Source organism: Hypanus sabinus, chromosome 20 (genome assembly GCF_030144855.1).
Source record: "Hypanus sabinus isolate sHypSab1 chromosome 20, sHypSab1.hap1, whole genome shotgun sequence".
Lineage (NCBI taxonomy): Eukaryota > Metazoa > Chordata > Chondrichthyes > Myliobatiformes > Dasyatidae > Hypanus > Hypanus sabinus.
This window is the reverse complement of record NC_082725.1, coordinates 49,486,205-49,505,632: the sequence shown is the minus strand read 5'-3', so window position 1 is coordinate 49,505,632 and position 19,428 is coordinate 49,486,205. Positions and strand designations below refer to the sequence as shown.

Here is a 19,428-nt window from a genome sequence, read left to right as displayed (position 1 = left end):
CACTATCAATAGATTTTTGAGTGAGTGAGTTCCAAATTTTACACTACTTTCTGCAAAAAAAAAAGTACTTCAAGGCTTTACCTCTGAACAGCTGAGCCCTAATTTCAAGATTATACCTTCTATTTTAAATACACCCTCAAGAGGCAATGGTTTCTCTCTATCGACTGTAGCAAGTCTTTTAATCACCTTAAATGCCTCAAAGGTGATTAAATGCCTCAATTAGATACCCCTTTTGCTTTTATTTTGTTCTTGCACCCTTCTTTCAGTTTACCTGAATAGCAATATTTATTTCCTCTTTTTTCAGTCACATATTTTTAAAAATTGATCTGTCTTCTAATAATGATGTTAGTTCTGTGTAGAGACCAAAAAGAATCTCTACAAAAAGCATTTCCTCGCCACCCTTCATTTCTGCAATTACCCTAAAGTTATCATACAGTTCAAAGCCAGAGTACACTTTAATACTGCCTGTCATTAAAAAAAAATTCTACTGACATTTCTTTTAATGATACCACCCAGATTTTCTATCTTGTTGCTACAGCCCCAATGTTCTGAAGCTCAGCCAGTAACTCTCCCCTTCTCCCTCTCATGCTTTTCTCATCGCAACTCACTGCACAGTATGAGCACGCTTCAGTGGGAAAGCATGCATGGAATTAGATTTTATAGCACACTTCTGGGAACTGTAGCGATGCACTTCATAACTGCACAGCCGTGATGCATCAACTTCAGGGCGTGGGAGATAGTCCCCATAGTTACTGCTGATTTGATTGTCAAGGCCAGCAACTGCTAATTTAATTTTACTTCTAAAATTTGCCATAATAAAATGTAAGCTCATTTCAGACTTAGAAAAGGGGTATCACCAATTTGAGACACTAAAATTTCAATCATACAGCATGTGCTTTGGGACTGAATGGAGGCAAAAAATCAATCATTAAATTTATAGCACATAAGGTAACTTAGAATTGCATGATTACATACACACAGCATGTGTTTTTCACGAAGATGGTTCATGGGAGATGCTAATTCATGTCCAATGTCCATTTGGCACACAGCTGGTAGCATTGGATTACAGATTATGGAATTGCAGGCGGGATGGCCATACACTGGAAGTCAAGTTGGAGCAACGATAGCATGTATGTTCTAGATCTGTGCTGCTTTGGTTTCCTGGGTAGTCTTTCAGAGGAAGAGAATTCTGATCATCGAGCTGAAGAATACAGTTGGAAACACTGGAGTGATTTTGGGTAGGTACCGAGCTCTAGGCTGCCTGCTTTTTCTGCACAGATGGAATTATTGGCCAGGATCCTGGTGAGCCTCCAACACAGTCAGAAGCATAAAAACAGAGGCCTGAGACAAGGCCAATTTACTAGAGCAGGCCAAAAGTGGAAGGCAGAACTTCTTTGGCCACCGGGGTCTAACCCACCAGATTTTTTTTTTCTGGGAGCCAATAGAGTTATAGAGCGAGGAAACAGGCCCCATTCAAGCTATTACTTTCTAGCATTTCACCCATAACCTTCTAAACCTTTCCAACCCATGTACCTGTCCAACTGTCTTTTAAAAGTTGTCATTGAACCTGCCATAACCACTTCCCCTGACAGCTCATTTCACTTAGATGCCACACTTGGTGTAAAAAAAAACTTCAAGTTTCTATAAACTCTTTCCCTTCTCACCTTAAACCTATGCCCTCTAGTTACTGAATCTCCAACCATGAAGAAGACTTTGCGCATTCTTCCATCTACGCCCCTCATGATTTTATACACCTCTCTTAGATCACTTCTCAGTCTTCTACCTTCCAAGGAATAAAGTCCTAGATTGTCCAACCTCTCCCTATAACTGAGTTCCTCACGTCCTGGCAACATCCTTATAGAGAAACACGAAGTGAACACAATTCTCTGAAAGTGTGGCCAAATATTATGGCAGTAACTTGAATAGTGGCAAAATATTCCAACATCAGAGGAGACAGAACTCAATCCATGCACCAGGTCTTCCATTATAGGTATGAATGTCAATTTTGAGCTTGTTCCAGCTGTTAATGAATGATATGTTCCACAGTTCACAGAGTGCTATTCAGACAGATGCATTCTACCCAAGGAAGGGACTTTTTTTCCTTTGGAAGAGGGATAGACTGGCATCAGATATGGATGTAGATCTATAAAGTATGGGGATCACATAATCATTTAGAGTGATGGTCTAAACCAAACAATCCACGAGGCCAACTGTCTCTCAACTATCTTGCCTTATGTGTTCGTATTTTGTGAGTGAGGCAATGTCTTCCCGTTCTTATCACATTTCCAGTGTAGACCTCATTGGGCTCAAGATTGCAATGATAATCACTGGGAACTTCACTGAGAGGCTATTGAGGTACAATCCTATGATCTAGATCACACATGGGCTAACCAGTAGTAATTTCTACAGAGGATCTTATGAGTGTCTTCTGCATCCTTCACAGTAACACCTCATGAGGAAAAATCATTTGGTCTGACCCAATGGATCTTCTTTCCCTGTATTCTGCTTAAGAGCCCCATTCTTTTATCCAGATATCAAGCAAAATAGAAGGCTCATCTTGAAAGCAACAAGACCTTGGCACCATATACTTCTAAGTGTTAAGCTGCTGGATATGACTGTCTGTATCAGATAGAAATCTCACCCTTTACTTTTGACATCCTGCACCCATTATCCATTCCAATATTTACAGAGATTAGGCCACTGCAGACCTACAAACAAAAGTTCCTCAGGAGGAGTTCCTTTACACAATGGGATGGCAGCAAAGACAACCCTCAACCTGAAAACACTGAAGGCAGGAACAGCTGTCACTTGCATAGTTTAATGCAGAAAAGGTGGACTTCAAGTCACACTCATCTTCACGTAAAAATGAGTTTTCCTTCTCCCAGCGGCTCACTAGTTCATGATGACAGAACTGCCTCCAAAGCAGCAATGTCAGAGTTCCCACACCAGAATCTTTGCAACAGGTCAGGTCACTGCCTGCTTTAGCAATTAGCATCAAGCAGGAAAATGCTGGTCTCCTAGTAATAATGAGCAAATCCCCAAAACAGAAGAGTCCCTCGTGACACATAATTAAAATATTACACCTGCTAGAAATTAAATAAAAACAAAATGCTGAATATGTTCACCAGGTCAGGCAGCATCTAGCAAGAGAGAGAATTGCAGTTAACATTTCAGGCTGATGAATTTTTTGTTCAACATTTCAGGTTGATGAAGAGAGAACTGGAGTTAACATTTCAGATTGATGGCTCTTGATACAGAGAAAAACTGGAGATCAATAGGTTTAAAGACTTGGCAAAAGAGGCTGTTAAAGGGTCAGATAAGAGAACAAAAAATCAGACTGATGCCATAAATGGATGAAGCAGAATTTTTACCTGAAGTTACTGAAAAAAATATTGTTAATGCTGGACATCAGAAATAAGTGCTGATTATCTAACGTTGAACTCATTGGTAAGTCCAGAGGGTTGTAATATACCAAGAATGGAGATAAAGTGACATTCCTTGATCTTATGTTGATCTTCACTGAAACATCATGGGAGGCTGAGGTCACAATAGTCATGCCAGAACTGCAGTGGAGGATTACAATGACAAGCAATTGGAAGCTGAAAGTCACTACAGATTGAACAGGAGGTACACATTCTCCCTAATCTGGAGGAGACCATATCAGGAGTATCAAAGGGACATATAACATTGCAGAGAAGGGAGAGTGAAATAGAATGGCCTTGGGAAAACATTTCTCGCAGCTGCAAGGTGAGTTTTGACATTAGAAGTTGGTCTTCCATTGCAACAGTGCATTTATTAGCTTCTGTGCCTGTTAGAAGTAGAGACGTTGTGCTTTGAATAGTGAGTGTTAGTATGAGCCAGGATCATCATATCTATGCCAGAAAGGGTGGACTTAAGGATTCCGTGGCTGCCAACCCTGTTTGAGTCTAATATGTACACAAGTACTTTCAAATATTTAAAGGAAAGTTTTACTACCTTTAAGAAATAAAGCTATGGCTTAAAGAGTATATTTAGAAATATCATGATAATGAAAAATTATGATATAATTTTTTTTAAATCCAGAGGTTTATCCAATTTATTAAACAAAATCTGAGGGAAAATGTTTCTTTATTCAATATGTTCATAATTAACATTTGTAACATTTATATTGTCAACATCTTTAACATTATAATTAGAACTGTGGAGCGATGTAAAAAAAATCAGTCACAATTAATCATGCAATTAAAAATAATCACAAGTTAGTTCCAGTTTTAATCATTTATTACAAAATAAATAAAGACCAGTATTTAGTGCACTTTAGCTATGTGGGGGATGAGAAAGGACAAGGGTGTGGAGAAAGAGAGAGAGGGGGTGGGGCATGGAAAAGGGGGTAGCTCTGAGATAAAGTGGAATGGAGAGAGGGAGGGACATGTAGAGAAAAGAGATACGGGAGGTGCTCTCTACTTGTGCACATGTGCACACTAAGGTAGCTTCTCTTATTCTCATCCGAGTCCTCCCGAATAGAAAAAAAAATTTACAACTTTGACCCTGGGAAGCTAACACATGAGCTCTACTCTCCTCTAATATTTTTTGCTATCTTAACAAATGCTAGACGTTTTTATATTGGTGAAGCTTTCAAGAAGGAGCTAGATAGATATCTGATGGATAGGGGAATCAAGGGATACGGGGACAAGGCAGGGACTGGGTATTGATAGTGAATGATCAGCCATGATCTCAGAATGGCAGTGCAGACTCGAGGGGCCGAATGGTCTACTTCTGCACCTATTGTCTATTGAAGTATGCAAGGACACAGCTTCCACCTTATTCACTATTTGCTCGGAGGTAGCTGCATGGACATTGATCAACTCTGTCCAAGGCCAATCTTAATTGATCCCAATCCCTCACAGTACATTATCGCTGCTAAATTTTAGTACAGGACCTTCAGCTTATCCTCCACAATATCAGTAAAAGAGACACAGCAGCTATGTGAAAGTTGCTCCTTTGCAATTTAATGGCCAGACCACCAACGGAAATTTATTCCCCATCAGTCTTCCTACAAGCACTGCACAATCCCGCAACGTAGTTGCATCACCACTTTCATCAGAATCCCACTCCACATCATAACTGGAATATAAAAACAACAACTCAGAACATTAATAATTCACCTTCATCATCAGACCTTAAGTAATCAAAGGAAAAACGATGAGTGCATTTTAGGAAAAGTAACTATATTGCAAATGTAATATCTCTGTGATCAATGCAAGCAACAATTACAAGTTTGGACAGAACATGCCGTTGATTTAGCAGCTAGTGTTCACAGGAAAGAGCCAACAAAGAAGAATGCTCTTCAACACCCAATTGCAGGTAGATATAATTAGGGGAACCCAGGGGATCTTAATCGGGTAAATAGGTTTTGCATAAGATGGTCACTGTTTTAACCACATCAACTGCATTTCACAAAAATTATGTGACATGGCTGAGAATTTTTGTCAGTGCAAGAACATTATAAAGGGCTCAGTGGCCAGTTTTATAAAGGAAAGTCATGATTGACAATTAATTGAAGATAAGATATCGATAGGAAGCCTTGTTTGCCTTGTCCACTAACAGCTTTTATGTGTTTCCAGTAATTCAAACAAGGAGCTTTCTTCAGAAATTCTGCTCAAAAACTACATCTTGCAAGTTTTCCATCCATTGAGAAATTGTAGAGACTCTAAGTCCAAAGTGATCAATTGACCCTTGCTTTCATGTATACTGTGTCTACCCTTCTATGACCCTTGAGTTGGTGCACATAAACTTGTTGAAGAAGTGTCCATGCCTCTTCTAGTCACTAAGGAGTATGGATGCCATGTGAATAATTTGCAAATTTACCATTAGAGAAAGAACCTGTAAGGCTGCTGTCTTTAACATTGCAGTGAAATATACTGTTGACTATAAATGTCAGTGCAGCACTGATTATTCCTTACACAGCATCAGCTGCCCTGCAGAGGGCATTGTGGCGACCCATTTCCTGGCACATCCGAACCGGCTCACAATTAGATAGCCTACGGGGGTTTGCGAGCACAGAGCTTTGGAGCCTCTGCGCCACGGGGGGGGCAGGTTGAGGGAGGCTTAAAAGTGAGGCTGAGGATTTCGAATAAAGTTTTTCCTTCGACTGCAGTTACCGACTCTGTGTCGTAATTTTAGCGCTGCATGTAGCACACCGCCACAGCATCAATTAGAATTTGAGGCTGATATAGACAAAATGGAGAGCTTTGCAATAGTGATTGAGATGCAACAAAGGGGTTTGGCTGAAACTATCTTAAAATAGACTTACATAAGACTTAATTCTTATGGTCAAAAATGGGCAGATTTCCTAGTACAATTTTAATCAATGTATTGGAATTTTAACAAAGAGGGATAAGGTGGAGTCTGTTTTGGATGATGAAGCACCTCGAGTAAGAAACAAAAAGTAACAATTAAAATAAAAGTTAGCCATTAGTAAATTATATTCATATTGAAAATACATACAAAAAGAACAAAAGTTATTAGGTGAACAATAACACTTGTCAGAGGGATGAGAGAGATCTAATCCAGAGAGTTAGTTTCAAAAATTGCAGATTAAATTGAAAACCAGCAGTGGGAGACATATAAATTTGAGATGACCAGGTACAGGTTAAAAATATATACTCAGAAGTGACTTTATTAGGTACATTGCCTCATTAACTGAAATATCTAATCAGCTAATCATGTAGCAGTAGGTCAATGCTTAGAAGCATGCAGACATGGTCAAGAGGTTCTGCTGCTGCTCAGACCAGACATCAAAATGGGGAAGAAATGTGATCTAATTGACTTTGACTGTGGAATGGTTGTTGGTGCCAGATGGGGACATCTGAGTATCTCAGAAACTGCTGATCTCCTGGGATTTCTCACACAAGTGTCTAGAGTTTACGTAGAAAGGTTCAAGAAACAAAATAAACAACCAGTGAGTAGCGGTTCTGAGGGAGAGAAAGCCTTGTTAATGAGAGAAGTCAGTGGAGCACAGCCAGACTAGTTCCTGCTGACAGGAAAATGACAGTAAATCAAATCATTGTGCGGTGTGCAGAGCAGCATCTGTGTGCACAACATGTCAAACCCAGCAGCAGAAGACCACAAACAGAAACTCAGTGACTATTTTACCAGGCACAGAAGGTACCTAATAAAGTGGTCACTGAAATATAAAGGTTGGATAAAGAAAAAGTTTCCAAAAGATAAAAGTTAATAGTTATACCAGAATTAAACAATGAAAAAGGTGTAAAAAATAGGAAAAAGCTCAGAGTGCATTAAAATTGACATCTAAGATGGTGTCCTGATGAAGGGTCTTGGCACGAAATGTCTACTCTTTACTCTTTTCTGTAGTTGCTGCTTTGCCTGCTGAGTTCCTCCAGATTTTGTGTGTGTTATCTACGGTGGGGGTGTCACAGGAATATCTGGCACCTACATTGCTCTTGAATTGAATTGCTTGAGTGACGATTTCAGAAAGCAGTAAAATTTAACTACCTTTTACAGTTAAGGGTTTGGAATAACATAAAGATCAGACTGGTTAAGAATGTCGGAATGCCTTTCCTAAAGGACATTGGTGGATCAAATCAGTTTTCAGCTGCCCAGCAACTTTGTCTGTTTTCAATGCTATCTCCATATTACAGATTTACTTCATTAACTGAATTTAAACTCCCCAGTTAACCTTTGAGAGTTGAACTCCTGTCCATAGATTAATGTCCAGTGATTTAACTATTGTGCTACATTTCACAATCAGCATAAAGATGATACGGTTTGCAATACACTTAAACAATAGATGGAATGACAGTGTTTATTGAGATTTTACTGTACTTGCTGAAGGAATGACAAGGATTTAAATCTAAAGAATTATTTTGTCTTGGAGAATGGGAGCACAACTCTGCAGGGTAACTTGGATGTACAGCAGAAGGCTCATTATTTGAGATAATAATTTAGAAGTATACCGAAAATGTTTGGTGTGCCCATCTTTTTAGAGCTGGATATAATTCCAGCATAATCTCAATGGATCAGAAACTGCAGAATCAAAAAAGTTGAAGTCGTATTTGGGGGGGGGGATAAAGTCCAAGGACATTCAAATCAGAGAATGAGATACGCAGCGCCCTGTTAAATTTGACCATCTTTGTCAGGGCACATTATCACCAGAACACTTTATGAACTCTCTGCTCTCTCTCATTCATTCACACAGCACAGCATCAGCAATAACTCACACCCACTTCTCAGTGGGTCTTGGGATGGTCAATATGTTTGATGGGATAAGCAGGTGCAGTGCTTAGAATGGTTGTCTGAATTTCTGAGTTCCATAACATGAATTGAGGTTCACAATGTCACTCCTAATGTCCTTGTTTTATTATGAATGGATACAGGCCAAATATTCCTTAAGTATGAAAAGTGATCCATGTTTTCCAGGATATTCTTATCAAGTTTTATGGTCAAGGATAAGTTTTGTGGAGTCGTGACAGGCTGGCCAATGATCTATATTTTCTCAATTTTAAGTGTAGGATCTATTCTTTCATGCTTCAGTAATCAAGATAATGATGACCTAGAGCATAGCCTCTGGGTGATGAGAACATGTTTCTTCATCTTGCAATGTTAAGACCTTATTCAGGACAAAGGTGATCTCCGACCTGTGGTGCTACCCGACGTACTGAGTATTCGAAGCCTCCCTCTCTATGCTGTGCTATGGTCCAATTGGCAGCACTGATCAAACACTGGTGAGGCCTCACTTGGAGTACTGTGAACAGTTTTGGGCCCCTGATGTTAGAAAAGATGTGCTGAAACTGGAAAGGGCTCAAACGAAGTTCACAAAAATGATTCCAGGTTTAATGGCTTTTAGTATGAAGAACTTCTGGTGGCTTTGGGTCCTGACTTCCCCATTCATTCATCTAGTTGGAAAAAATGTCATTGTTATTGCTTGTTCCTCAGACACAATTACTGAAATAGATATCTGGTCACTACTTTCATTTCTGACTATGCATAAATAGGCTGCAACTTTCCCAGTATTACAATACTTAAAAAAAATAAGATACTTAATTGTTTGCAAAATGCCTTTGACATCAAAAGTCAGAAAGTCACTTGATTCTGGCATAGTTCCAGAGAACTAGAAGATTGCAAATGTCACTCCACTCTTTAAAAAAGGAGAAAGGCAAAAGAAAGGGAATTATAGGCTAGTTAGCCTAACCTCAATGGTTGGGAAAGTGTTGGGAGTATATTATTAAGGATGAGGTTTTGAGGTACTTGGAGACTAATGATAAAATAAGAAAGTTTCAGCCTGAAACGTCAACTGTACTTTTTTTCCATAGATGCTGTCTGGCCTGCTGAGTTCCTCCAGCATTTTATGTGTGTTGCATACAACAAGTCAAAGTCAGTATGGTTCCTGTAAAGGGAAATCTTGCCTGACAAATCTGTTAGAGTTCTTTGAGGAAGTAACAAGCAGGATGGACAAGGGAAAGGTAGGGAATGCCTACCTCTCCTTGGATTTTCATAAGGCATTTGATACACATAAGGCTGCTTAACAAGATAAAATCTCATGGCATTACAGGAAAGATACTGGCATGGACAGGCAGGTGGTGGCAAATAGACCTTTTCTGGTTGGCTGCCAGTTACTAGTGGTATTTCTCGGGGATCAGAATTGGGACCGCTACTTTTCATACTGTTTGTCAATGATTTAGATATGGAATTGATGGCTTTGTGGCAAAGTTTACAGGTAAGAAGATAGGTAGAATGGTAGGTAGTGCTGAGGAAGCAATGCGATTGTAGCAGGACTTAGACAAATTGGAAAAATGGGATGAGGCGGATGGAATATAGTGTTAGGATATTATCTAAATGGGGAGAAGGTTCAAACACGAGAGGTGCACTATGTGTCCTTGTGTAAGACTCTCAGAAGGTTAATTTACAGGTTGAATCTGTGTTAAAGAAAGGAAATGCAATGTTGGCAGTTAGTTCAAGGAGAATAGAATATAAAAGCAAGGAGATAATTCTGAGGCTTTATAATACACTAGTCAAGCCACACTTGGAGTATTGTCAACAGTTTTGGGCCCCATGTCTCAGAACGGAGGTGTTGTCATTGGAGAGAGTCCAGAGGAGGTTCACAAGGATAATTCCAGAAATGAAGGGGTTAACATATGAGATCATTTGCCATCTTTGGGCCTGTACTCACTGGAATTTAGAAAAATGCAGAGAAATCTCATTGAAACCTACTGAATGTTGAAAGGACTAGCCAGGGTGGATGTGGAGAGGATGCTTCCTTTGGTGGGGGTATCCAGAACTATGGGACACAACCTTAAAATTGTGGGGCAACCTTTTAAATAAGGACAAATTTTATAGCCAGAGAGTAATAAATCTGTGGAATGCTCTGCCACAGACTGTGCTGGAGGCCAAGTTCATGCATATAGCTAAGGCTGAGGTTAATCATTTCCTGATCACTCGGGGATCAAAGAATATGGCGAGAAGGCAGCTGTATGGAGTTGAGTGGGATCTGGAATCAGCTATGATGGAGTGGCAGAGCAGAGTCGATGGGCTGTATGGCTTTAATTTTGCTCCTGTGTCGTATGGCCTTAACTTGTTAAGCAGCCTCATATGTGGTAGCTTGTGAAAGGCTTTCTGAAAATCCAAGTATACAACATCCACCGACTCTCCTTTGTCTATCCTGCTTGTTATTTCTTCAAAGAATTCCAGCAGATTTGGCAGGTAAGATTTTCCCTTGAGGAAACCATGCTAACTGTAGCTTATTTTATCATGTGCCTCCAAGTTCTCTGAAACCACATCCTCAGCAATCAACTCCAATATCTTCCCACCACTGAGGTCAGACTAACTGGCCTATAGTTTCCTTTTTTTTCTGCCTCTCTCCCTTCTTGAGAGGAGAGAAATGACTATCACCCAGTGGAAAGAAAACCTCAGTCTTCTCAGCTGAAACTCACCCATTGACACAAGACTTTGTGATTTCTTCCAACAGCTCACTGTCTACTACAACCTCTGAACCTCTCTGGTGAAGGGAGAATGAATTGACCATCCAACAGCAGAAGAACAACATTGCATCTAGATGAAATACCTAATTAAACACCAGAACATGGTGGAGAACCTCCTATCTAGGAAGAAGGTACAAAGAAGATCTTAAAATCACTATAATTGTGTGACTATTTTCAATAGAGATAGTCCGATTGTTGAGTTTCCTTGCAAATGCAATAATTATAGAGTAGTTTCTTGCAGTCTGCTATATTAGAATGCACCCCAAAGTCTTCTCTGTGTGGTTGAAGAGTTTTACCTAGAATTGCAAAGTGGATTTCATCTTTGAGATACTGTACATCATTCCAAAAATTCTAGAAAATGTAAGAAACTATTATAAATAACCTTACTCGATTCCCACCCAAAAGACCTCAGTTCCAAAAACCATGAAGGATCATGAAGGATTTTTCTGCCTCACAAATTCAATATCATTCCATGCCTGATCTACAATATTATTTGAGCCATCATATAAACCATTGAATCCACCACAGACCAAATGCCAGTGCAACTTGAAATCAAACATTGCTGAATCAGCACACCAATTCTCTTCTCAATGTTTTTATTTAATCACGATATTACTTTTTTACTTTTACTTTGTCATCATCTTGGGACTGAAGATGACTTTCTTCCCCAACTGTTTTTGCGGGCTCCAAGATGACGGGTGAGACCAAAATGCAAATTGCAGATCCTTCCATGGATGGGCCAGGAGATGCTATAGGAATGGGGTCATTCAATCTAATGAGTCTGTACTGACCATCAAATGCCCTTTTTACACTAATTCAACGTTACTCCTATTTTTAATCTCTCCATATTCTCATCAATTACAACCCCCCCCCCCCGGGAAATTCTACCACTTACCTGCACACTAGAGGCATTTTATAGTGGCCAATTAACTTACCACCTTGCATGGCACTGTGATGCAGGAGGCAAGTGAAGCACCCAGAGATCACAGGGTGAACATGCAAGCGCCACACAGCACCCATGGTCATGAATGAACACAGATCCTTGGTCTGTGAGGTGATGCATCCGTTATTTTTTCAGCAACCTCTCCCAGATTTTTGGGAAGTAGTCCATCTGGCCCAGGTGACTTATCCACCTTAAGATCTATAAGTTTGCCTCCATTATTTCCTTTGTAATAGCAATGGCATTCACCCCTGCTCCCTGACACTTACGGACCTCTGGAATGCTGCTAGTGTCTTCCTCAGTGAAGACAGACGCAAAATACCCATTAAGTTCATCTGCTATTTCTTTGTGCCCCATTACTACCTCACCAGCATAATTTTCCAGAGGTCCAATATCAACTCTCACCTCCCTCTTACTCTACTTAACTGAAAAACCTTTTGATATCCCGCTTTATATTATTGGCTAGTCTGCCCTCATATTTCATCTTTTCCCTTCTTATAGCCTTCATAGTTTCCTTTCATTGGATTTTAAAAGCTTCCCAATTATCCAGTTTCTCACTCAATTTTGTTTTCTTATATGCCCTTTCCTTGGCTTTTGTGCAGTCCTTAACTTCCCTTGTCAGCCATAGTTGCCTACCCCTGCCATTTGAGAACTTCATCCTTTGTGGAAGATACCTTTCGTGTGCCTTGTGAACTATTCCCAGAAACTTCAGCCAACTCTGGTCTGCTGTCATCCCCGCCAATATCCTCCTCCAATTCACCCGGGCAAGCTCCTCTCTCACACCTCTGTAATTCCTTTTATTTCATTGCGATACTGACACATGTGAATTATGCTTCTCTCTCTCAAATTGTAGTATGAATTCAATCACATTATGATGACTGCCTCCTAAGGGTTCCTTCATGTTAAGCTCCCTAATAAGATCTTGGTTATTACACAACACCCAATCTAAGATAGACTTTCCACGAGTAGGCTCAAACACAAACTGCTCTAAAAAGCCATCTCATAGGCATTAAACAAATTCCCTCTCTTGTGATCTGACACCAATCTAATTTCCCCCAATCTCCTTGCATAATTTCCCCCAATCCCCCTTACAATTCTGTCACTACCCTTAATACATGCCTTTTCCAGCTCCCTTTGTAATCTTAACCCCACATTTTGGCTACTATTTGGAGGCCTGCATATGATTCCCATAATGGTTTTATTTTCCCTTGCAATTTCTTAACTCCACTCACAACCACACCACTGCCAATGCCTTCCTGCCTGTCTTTTTGATACCAAGTATATGCTTTGATGTTCAGCTAACTATGGCCATCTTTCAGCCATGACTCAATGTATCCCACAATGTCATACCGACCAATCTCTAATTGTGCCACAAGATCATCCACCCTGTACAGAATGCTATGCGCATTTAAATACAGCACTCTCAGTCCTGCATTCTTCGCCCTTCTGAATTTTGTCTCTGTACAGTTTAACTCTTTGCTCTGTCTATATTTGTACCCAATCACTGGCATTTCCTTCCTTACATTCACGTTACACCCATCATCTCAGCTCTATCATCCTGGTTCCCATACCCCTGCCATATTAATTTAAACCACTCCCAACGGTAAATCTAGTAGATCTGCCCACAAGAATATTGTTCCCGCTCGGATTCAAAGTGCAATCCGTCCATTTTGTACAGGGCCCACCTGCCCCAGGTGAGGTTCCAATTCAGGTGAAATCTGAATCCCTTCCCTCTGCTCCAACTCTTCAGCCAAACATTTATCTGCCACCTCTTTCTATTCCAACCCTCACTGTCACATAGCACAGGCAGCAATCCCAAGATTACTACCCTTATATTCTTAATACAGTATTCTTTTTTCAGGACCTCCTCCCTTTTCCTTCCTATGTTGTTGGTACCAATATGTACCATGACTTCTGGCTGCTCACCCTCCCTTTTCAGGATACTGTGGATGTGTCCAGAAACATCTCGGACCGTGGGACTTGGGAGGCAAACTACCATCCACAGCTGAGAGCCAATAGTATTACAGAAAAGATACTAGCATGGATTAAGCAATGGCTGATTGGCAGAAGGCAAAGAGTGGGAATAAAGGGAGCCTTTTCTGGTACTAGTGGTGTTCCACGGGGGTCTGTGTTGGAGTTGCTTCTTTTTATGTTATATGTCAATAACTTGGATGATGGAATTGATGGCTTTGTTGCAAAGTCTGCAGACAATACAAAGACGGGTGGAGGGGCAGATAGTTTTAAGGAAGTAGTGAGGTTACAGAAGGATTTTGACATTTGGAGAATGGGCAAAGAAGTAGCAATTGGAATACAGTGTCCGGAAGAATATGGTCATGCACTTCGGTAGAAGAAATGAAACGGTTGACAGTTTTCTAAATGGAGAGAAAGTACAAAATTCTGAGGTACAAAGGGATTTGTGAGTCCTTATGCAGGATTCCTTTACGGTTAATTTGCAAGTTGAGTTGGTAGTAAGGAAGGCTACAATGTTAGAATTCATTTCAAGAGGACTAGAATATAAAAGCAAGGATGTAATGTTGAGGCTTTTTATAGCACTGGTGAGACCTCACTTGGAGTATTGAGAGCAGGTTTGGGCCTCTTAGAAAGGACGCACTGTCACTGAAGAGAGTTCAAAGGAAGTTCACGAAAATGATTCCATGTTTGGACGGCTTGTCATATGAAGAGCATTTGATGGCTATAGGCCTGTATTCACTGGAATTCAGAAGAATTAGGGGCGACATGATTGAAACTTATAGAATGGCGAAAGACCTTGATAGACTAGATGTGGTGAGGATGTTTCCTATGGTCGGTGACTCCAGCACCAGAAGACATAACCTCAGAATAGAGGGGCATCCTTTTAGATTGGAGATGATGAGGAATTTCTTTAGTCAGGGTGGTGAATCTGTGGAATTTTTTGCCACAGGCAGCTGTGGAGGCCAAGTCATTGGGTATATTTAAGGCAGAGGTTGATAAATTCTTGATTGGTTAGGGCATAAAGGGATATGGGGAGAAGGCTGATTAGGGCAGAACGTATCAGCTCTGTAAAGGTCATATCATCTGAAACCTTATTTAAAAAATCTAGTGTGGTTAAGACTTCTGCACTGTACTGTACTAGTGTGTGTTCAAGGAAAGCCACCACACTCCATCACGGAGAACAAGTTTTGGAACGATGTAAAAAGTGCTTCAAGGACAAATGTAACATGTAACATCTGGTCCAGTAACACCTAAAAGGTAAGAACGCTTATGAAACCACCAAGCCTTTTAAATCTCTATGAGAAATGGCCTTTTGGTCAAGATAGCGCCTGTGTATAATGCTCCTTCAGCGGACGTCTGATTAGATCGGGGGACCATATATTTCACTTTGTTTATGTCTTTTATGTTTGTTTTTTGTCTTGAATATGACTCTAGAACTGTTGGAGCCCTTGATTTGCAGTTTGAGGACCATTTGAATGTTCCAGTGATCTGCAGTCTCTGACTAGATTCCGGGAGGCAGAGATGATGAGTGCAGACAGGCTAATGTCTGACTAAATTTTGCCGATTAAAGTGATACGGAAGACAAAGTGACATCGTGGTGAATGCAGAAGGTGAGCGCTGGCTGCTTGCCTTCTGATCGCTGGTGGGACTGCTCTGCTACAGAGGGGAGACTGCCTTTTGATTGCTGGTGGGATTGCTCTACTACGGAGAGCGAAAGGGCTGCTGCTGTCCCTGGAGAATGTTACCCAACTTTTCTGCATTTTGGATATGGACTCGGACTACAGACTTTTTTTCAGGCTTGTAGTTTTTTATATTCTGTGTTTTTCGTCCGACCTTCTCGTTTTATTGTGTGTGGGGGGGCTCAAAGTGCCTGCTCCCTTTTTGTGCGGGGAGGAGGGATTTGGGGGTTGATAACCATGGTGCCGTCCTTTTCTTTCTTGATTGCGTGGCTATCTGGAGAAGAAGAAATTCAGAGTTGTATATTTTAAGAACACATGAACCTTTGATATATGGAGGCCGGGAACAAGGAGTGGAAGGAATGCACCCAACTACCCTGGGAAGCACCAAGTGAATGGGGCTCAGCTGTGGAAGAGCCCATGGCTCCCACCGTTGCCTTATCAGCTTCCTCGGGACCCACAGAAATGCAGTGGACAGAGGTTTCCTTCAATCTGCAATTATCTCCAGGTAAAAAGAGGCAACAGCAAAGTAACTTGCAAAGTTTCAAACCACTGAAACATTGGAGACGGCTGAGACACTGCAACCAGCATAATTTTGGGTTTTAGATATTTCACATGAGAAATACCACAGAGAACTAAATCTACCAGTAATGATTAAAAACAGAACAAGTGAAATGAAGTGATCCAAGGTTGTAAACTCATTAAGAGAAGTAGGTGGCCATGTATTTGTTCTTTCTGAAAAAGCTATAGGGAACTGCAAGTCACAATCACATGCTAAGAGTAACCTAATGAGTAACTTTTAATAGCTGAGATTTGCTAATATGCCAAGCAGGCTATACTCGATAAATTGAATAAAGGCTGTGTTCAAATATTAAGTGAAAAGAATGGAAATCTTTGCAGTAGTAGAGGGTGTTAGGATGAGAATTCCTGACTACAAGCAGGGTGTGGCTAAAGAAGCTGCGACTGATAGTGAAACTTTGGAAAGGAATGAGGACAGGTTGCGTGGTAGGGAGATTGCATTGTGTATTTGCTCAATAAGCTGTTAGCATACCTTGAATTATTGATTTAAGCAAACCCAGTGATAAATGGGGATTGGTGGTGTTAGTAATTCACTCCTCTGATTCACTGCCCAAAATTGATTCATCACCCAGAAATGCCTGCATACAATTGTGAAAGAGCTGAGCACTATTTTTTCAAAGCCAGTGTTCACACAAACATGATAGCTGGCTTTGAGCTGATGTCCTTTTCCTTCTGTAGGTAATATTGATAATGTGTGTCATTCCCTCATTCAAAGTACTCAGACTGTGATCTGAGCCAGGAGCTTGTGGGATCAGGTCCCACCCAGGAGCTGAGTGTTAAAAATCACAGCAGTATGAGGGAGTGTTGAACTATTTGGAAGTGCCATATTTCTAATGCTAAACTAATCTGAAGTCTTATTCACCTCTCAGGTGATGTTAAAAAATCTCCCGGGACTATTTCATGGAAGAGCCTAGAAATCTGGTCTTTATCCATAATAGCAATCAATCAATCAATAGCAAAAGGTTTACTTTGTCAAAATCAGAATGCTGCTATTGTACCAATGCAGACTGTAGATTTCAAACAGTACATTGCTAACTGTTTGTCATAAGTACTTCATTAGCTGCAGCACACTTAGGGACATCTTAATGGATGTGAAAGTAAATGGATGTGAAAGTAAACGCATGTTCCTTCTTTTCCTTTCATGTGGCAAAGTCAAGAATCACTTCTCGTTTGAATCCAAATTGGTGAGAAAAGCTTGCAGGCAGATCCATGAAAGAAAGAGAAGTTGGGGCTTTCATTCAGTTTCCCAAATAAAAATGGAACTTGTAGATGATGTTCCTCACTATTATAACAGTCCTGTCTATGAGGAAACGTTATTTCATTTCCTAATAGCTTTAGCCCACTGTGAGGGCCTTCAGTCCCTTTAGTCATTCAAAATCAGCATAGCTTAGCAAAGCTCCATTGTGAGCCTGGCCCCTTGGGAAGTGAGCCACAACGCCCAAAAACTTGGAACATGTGCCTGGTGTCTTTAGAATCACTTTGCTTTGGAATAAAGTGAAGGCATTGAGTCTATTTACCTGCTGTCCCAATAGGAACTCAGCTGCCAATTCACTAACTGGCCATCTGTGACTCAAAAGATATTAAGTTACAATCAGCAGAGCACAAAGGACATTAAATAAGAGATGAGCATCAAAACATTTCTGTGGGAGGGAGCCACAAAAATAGTTCCCATCTTTACCAGAAGCATTTCAACCTGGAGACGAGCTGTGGTGTGAAGGACTAATTTCTCCATCTCTGTAGTTTGCAGTCTCTGCTACTCCCCAGGGAAATGTGTTTACTGTGTAGCAGGGTTTGTGAGTGAACTGCTAAGAAATGGTGCTTTTTAATTTAGATTTATTTTACACTGTCCCTCCCCCCCAACTCTTCACGCCTGTCTTTTCTTTCTCTTTAAACTTCTCTCTTTTTGCTGCACTCTAGACACTGTTCCGTTCTCCTTCCGATATTAAAAAATATAAATGCTACCAGGATACAGAAAACATTTTCTTTTGGTTAACGTTTAACCTGATATTCGGATTTTTTTTAAATCCCGTTCTCCGACTTCTGATACATAGAACAAATGCTATATTTCTACACCATGTTACGTCAGCAGTTACATCTTTTGATATGGCACTTTCAGTGTCTCAGTAGTTAGTAGTATTATGAAACAAATTGGATATCAAAACTCAAGCGACATCGGGTTGGATTGCTTAACTTTTTTTTGCCAATTGTTTTGTTAATACCTCGGTTAGCTGGAAGTCAGATACAGGTGTATCTAGCCTCTCATTTTATTCTTGGATCAGTATGGAGTCCAGTTGGAAGTTCCAAGTCATACTGGGCCAGAGGCTCAATTTACCAGCCATAGTCACATAGCACAGTGCCATTTCATCATTCAATTGAATAGGTTCATCTTCATTAGAAAGGTAAGTTTATTAATTTTTGTGAATTGAGAGATACGGCATATTAACAAGACTTTCCAACCAATGAGACTGTGATGCCCAATTACACCCACGTAACCAATTGACCTACTAACCCGTGCACCTTTGGAATGTGGGTGGAAACCAGACCCACCACTCACTGAGAGAACATACAAACTCATCACAGACGGCGGCAGGGACCGAACCCGAGTTGCTGGTGCTGTGATACCCCGCCACCCAAGGGAAGCTTTCTCCCTTTTCATAAATTAATATTGAGGTACATAGATTTTAAAAGATTATTTTCAATTACTTTAATGTACTTTAGTTCTTTCTAAATGCCTCTGATCGTCAGAAATATGTGGAAGCAGTGGAGAAGGCCTTTACAGCATAAACTGTCCAAAGACCTGAGAATTGGGCCTGGTCATCTGCTGCCTGAGGCCAGACCACTCCAAATGGCCACAGCAGTGACATTTCCCGACAATGAAAGCCATGCAATCACAAGTGCCAGGTAGAGAGCAAACACGAGGAAATCTGCAGATGCTGGAAACTCAAACAACAACACAAAATGCTGGTGGAACACAGCAGGCCAGGCAGCATCTATAAGGAGAAGCACTGACGATGTTTCGGGTCCTGACAAAGAGTCTCAGCCTGAAACGTCGACAGTGCTTCTCCTTATAGATGCTGCCTGGCCTGCTGTGTTCCACCAGCATTTTGTGTGTGTTGTTTGACAGGTAGAGACTTCACATTGACAAAGCCAGGTACAGAGCAGATGATGTATGATCAGATCAAAATCATTTCATAGTTCAATGAGATCATCTCTCATTTTCCTAGCTTCAAGGGAATGAAGGTCTAGTCTACTTAATCCCTCTCATTGGACAGAACCCCAAATACCA

At 40.6% G+C, this 19,428-nt stretch overlaps 1 long non-coding RNA gene across 1 annotated transcript; it reads left to right on the top strand.

The window, feature by feature from the left end:
• Positions 1 to 489: 489 nt before the first annotated feature.
• Positions 490 to 19,136, top strand: LOC132378516 (uncharacterized). Its single transcript, XR_009507084.1, has 4 exons — positions 490 to 1,238; positions 3,204 to 3,747; positions 10,964 to 11,107; positions 15,322 to 19,136. It is a non-coding gene; the product is annotated as an uncharacterized LOC132378516 (long non-coding RNA).
• The last annotated feature ends 292 nt before the right edge of the window (positions 19,137 to 19,428 follow it).